This window comes from Octopus bimaculoides, chromosome 1 (genome assembly GCF_001194135.2).
Source record: "Octopus bimaculoides isolate UCB-OBI-ISO-001 chromosome 1, ASM119413v2, whole genome shotgun sequence".
NCBI lineage: Eukaryota > Metazoa > Mollusca > Cephalopoda > Octopoda > Octopodidae > Octopus > Octopus bimaculoides.
Window position 1 is genome coordinate 80,823,042 of NC_068981.1, and position 5,406 is coordinate 80,828,447.

Below are 5,406 nucleotides of genomic sequence, written 5' to 3' on the forward strand. Positions count from 1 at the left end.
ATATATATATATATATATAGTCGCATGCGTGGCTTCCCAGCCACATGCCCTGGGTTCTGTCCCGCTGCGTGGCACCTTGGGCAAGTGTCTTCTTGTGTAGCCTCGGACTGACAAAAGCTTTGTGAGTGGATTTGCGAGACGGAAACTGAAAGAAGCTCATCGTATTCGTATATATGTGAGCGTTTGTATTTGTCTTTGTTCCCCACCACCGCTTGACAACCGATGTTGGTGTGTTTATGTCCCCGTAACGTAGCAGTTTGGCAAAACAGAATAAGTACCAGGTTTAAAAAAAGATAAATACTAGGGTCGATTCGTTGACTAAACTTCTTCAAAGCAGAGCCCCAGCATGACAACAGTCAAATGACTGAAATAAATAAAAGAACAAAAGAATATATAAACTTATTTGACTAAAGCGGTAAGGCATGTTGATCTTATATACAAATTATATCTTAGACAGGAAAATGCGGGGAAAAAAGTTATTGGAAACCACCACGAGTTTTGAAATATGAATTTCTTGATTGTTGGCTGAACATGATACCTATTACAAATACCTCTCAAATTAAGTACCTATAAGCCTATTAAGCCGTTTTTTTAAAATACATTCTGAGTACAGTACTGGTACTTAACTTGAGAGTATAGAATATAGGTTGTTTTCATGTTAGGAACGTGTGTCCATATCATCGGAATAATCTTGATAATAACACTGGTTTTCCTTTTTTTTTTAATTGAATTATATATTTTTGATAATTCTCGGTCTGATGCCTTTGAAATTCCTGTTCCTTTTATACGCAATATTTTTCATCCCTCTTTAACACAGTGAGCTGTCAGAATGAATAGCGCACCAGGCAAAATGCTTAGCGGCATTTCGTCCATCTTTACATTCTGCATTCAAATTCCGTCGAAGTCGACTTATCCTTGGATCGATGAATTAAGTATCGGTTGAACAGTGGGGTCAATGTAATCGACTTACCGCCTCTCTGAAATTGCTGGTCTTGTGCCAAAATTCGAAACCAATATTTTTATCCATCCTAAATGAGGATTATATTCGAAACTCACGCGTCTAAACATGATGATAGATATATTGATGGTTGTTGGAGACCTGTAAATTGCAAGGTATCAAGAATACAGAGAACAAAATTTATTACAAATCTAAACCCTGCCTCTTTCGATATCTAGTGATTGTGTATCTTTCATTAGCTTCCTTTATTAAGTGGAGTCTTTTTCTTCACGTTTTTCATTCATCACAGACCTCGTCGGCCAAAGCGGAGCATTAACGTGTTCCCCAACCTTGTGTTTCATTTAATTCTACGAAAAGATAACGTCACACTGTTAACCACATCGGTGTGTAGATAGATTGTCGATAAGACGTGTTGACAGCATTAAAAGGATGTTAGTACAGCAATGATCCTAGAGTGGTCCACACACACATACACACACACACAATATACATGCACAGACACATACACAATACACATGCACGCACACGCACACATATATTATACGTAAATATGTGGTGTATGTGTGTGCGTATGTGGAGCGGCGCGAGTAGCACCATTTGTGTGCTTTCATGTCTTAATATCGACAAAAATAACATGCTTGTATGGAATGTCAATATCAAACATACATCTTCGCGCTGTCATACTTGTGTTATAAAAGCATAAAATATATACATAAACACATGCACATACACTGCACAGTGTGTGTGCGTGGTGGGGGAATAGACACACACACACACACACACACACACACATATATATATATATATTTACAGATGTATGCATGCCGGTGTTTGTATGCGCGCGCGTGTGAATGCATGTTTATAATTTAAATATAGCTAGCTATCAACTGAAATTACTTATGCTCCAATCAAAAATAAAAATTAAACCGTCTGTCACTTTGACGGTTTGACACTTGTGTAAGTCCATTCGTCTGTCTTTAGGCTCTGAGTTCAAATTCTGCTGAGGTCGACTTTGCCTTTCATCCTTTCGAGGTCGACTAAATAAGTACCATTGGGGTCGATGTAATCGACTTAATCCCCGCCCTCAAGCTGCCCTTGTGGCAACAATTTGAAATCATCATCATCATCATCGTCGCCGTCACCGTCATCATCATCATCATCATCATCATCATCATCATCAGTAGTAGTAGTACTGCTGCAATTAAGTTTTCATTTCCATATTTTATTTTTCCGCATATTCCTGTAATTAAACATATTCAAAATTAGTTTGATGAAGGAATTGTCTTTGTTCTAACACTTTACACACACATATATGTGCATATGTATTTGTGTTTATAAATGCATGTACACACACACACACACACACACACACATATTGGTGTTTGCATATATGCATGTATGTGAGCGTATTTGTATGTCTGTAAATATATATATATATTTGTATGTATGTTATACTATTATGAGAAGAGTAACGGCAGTGACTTCGAAGTTTCGGTCTGTTAGCCTTCATCGAAAAGACTTGTATTTTGCTACACTGTGATTTTACGAAGAATATACGTCTGCGGCAATATAATACTTTTGTACTTTTAAAATACGAAATCATTTCGGATTTAGATTGAAATGTGGGTTGCTTCCCTAAAAAGCCTGGTTAAGAATTTATATCAGCGTTTTCTTATCGGGATTGCCAAGAATCCTAAAGATGTGTAAGAAGAAGCTATGGATTTTGCGGAAAATAATGATAAACAAAGGTAATTATATACAAATAAATATTTTTGTCAGTTTTGTTTATTTCATTGTTTTATTTGTATGAGTATTATATTCATAATTTCATTAAACATAAATGACATCCATGCATCCGTAGTTAGTGCCCACATAGGAAAAAAATGTTCCCTTAATAGGGGACAGGCGCAGGAGTGGCTGTGAGGTAAAAAGCATGATTCCGGGTTCACTCCCACTGTGTGGCACCTTAGGTAAGTGTCTTCTTCTGTAGCCTCGGGCCGACCAGAGCCTTGTGGGTGGATTTGGCAAACGGAAACTAAAAGAAGCCCGTTGTGTGTGTGTGTGTGTGTGTGTGTGTGTGTGTGTGTGTGTGTCCCAACATCGCTTGAGAGCCAATGTTGGTGAGTTTATGTCCCCGTAACTAGCGGTTCGGCAAAAGAGATCGATAGGCTTACAAAGAATAAGTCCTGGAGTCGATTTGCTTGACTAAATGACTGAAACAAGTAAAAGAATAAAAGCAAAATAGAATAATAGGAAATTACAGGTGAATTTGGTTTACACAAGGCTTTGGTTAAGGCGAGATTTTAAAAGTTTTCTTCGTGATGTCAAGTGGATTTAGCACTACAGTTTCCTGATTTGTTTGACCAATTATAAAATTTATCTTTAAGAAAAAGATTAAAGAAAATAATAATTTTTGTGAAAGGTTCGCTGATATACGGAAGGTATTTCAAAGATATCCTGAGAGTGAAAAGGTTCAGAAACACATGTGTATCTAAATAGGAGCAGCTGTGTGGCAGCACGGACCATTTTCAACAATGTTATGGTTCTAGCCAGCAATGTTGCAGAAAGTTTGAAGATTTAAAGACATAAAATTTATCATTATGACAAGGAAAATTAAGAAAAAGTCTACAAATTTAACAAGTGAGACGTCATTCAAGAAGTTTCTATGTATGTTAAGAACTCCCAAACTTCAAGCCATTATGTGTTATTGCTTTACTACCCACAAGGGGCTACACAGAGGGGACAGACAAACTGATTAAGTCGATGATATCGACCCCAGTGCGTAACTGGTACTTATTTAATCGACCTCGAAAGTATGAAAGGCAAAGTCGACCTCGGCGGAATTTGAACTCAGAACGTAGCGGCAGACGAAATACCGCTAACCATTTCGCCCGGCATGCTAACGTTTCTGCCAGCTCGCCGCCTTTATGTGTGTGTTTGTGTGTGCATGTGTCTGTGTTTGTGTGCGCGAGCGTGTTTATATGTATGTATGTATATATTTCTTTCTGTTTATATAGGTGTACATATGTGTGTGTGTGTGTTTGCGACATGTATTTATTCACATTACAAAATAGTATTACCAGAAACAGTGCATAATCAGCGTAGAAAGTTCTCTATAAATTGAATAGTCAGCGACGGTTGGTGTGTAACAATTACACAACACGTGTGTAAATCACATAGAGACGACCTCGTGTGTCTAGAGGAGAAAAGAGTGGGGCTTTATGATGATGATGGTGATGATGATTACGAATGGCCGGATGAAGGGACGCAGTGAAATAAGAGGTGCAGAGTAAACGCGGCAAAGGTGATATTAAATAAAGAATGAAATAACAAGAAAATTATCACGACGGTGATGATCGTAAGTCATCATCTCATCTGCATCATGATCATCACCATCATCATAGATTGTATCAACAGTTATGCTAATAAGAGAGATTAGCTAAACCAGCAGGAGCTGCAGCAGCCACATTGGTTTCAGCAGCAACAACAACAATAGTTATATAACTATAATAATGACATCATCTCTTTTTCTCTCTCTCTCCTCCTCCTCCTTCGCCCCTCATGTCCAATTCTCCTAAGCCTCTCTTATACAGTAAACGAATGAAAGCGATGATGTTTATAAAAGATGAAGTAGGTAGGCTCCAGATGTTTTTTCCCCTTTCTGTTTCATGCCCCGCAACCCTCTGACCTCATAACCACCGCCGCCACATCCGAACCGCTGTTTATTCAATGAAAATTAGGTAGCTATCAGATAAGTTTATATACAGCACGTCTAATCTTGACAGAGAGAACGTCACGTCTTCCTGTATCAGCCCTATAACTCTCAAAGCTATTTAATGATATTAATCTGAAGACATTACCATACCTGTGCGGGGAAGGGAAATAAAACTGAATTGTAAGGGAAAACGGGGCGGGATGGATTCCTGTAGCTCTATACATTATAAATTGCATCTGTATACAATAATACAGTTTGGCTGGGGTTTTTCCACCTACTTGCATATACAGTATGTGTGTGTGTGTGTGTGTGTGTTTGTGTGTCTGTGTACGTGTGTGCGCGCGCGTGCATATATATATATATATATATATATATATATATAACATTTAGATTCAAAATTGAATGTGGTACTTAAGTTTAGGCACCAGAATATAGTACGGTATTACCCAAGCAATTTCAAAAACAAGGTGATCAAAAAAGCAACACGGATTTTAAAGGTTATTGCAGTACGCACGTTTCATGCTACTCCATTTATTTAAGTGATGCGAGCATTACATTAAATGCAAAATGCAGAGCAATCTTCAGCTGCACAAGGATATAGAAAATTACAGCAGAATGAACATATAGGCGCAGGAGTGGCTGTGTGGTAAGTAGCTTGCTTACCAACCACATGGTTCTGGGTTCATTCCCACTGCGTGGCACCTTGGACAAGTGTCTTCTACTATAGCCTCGG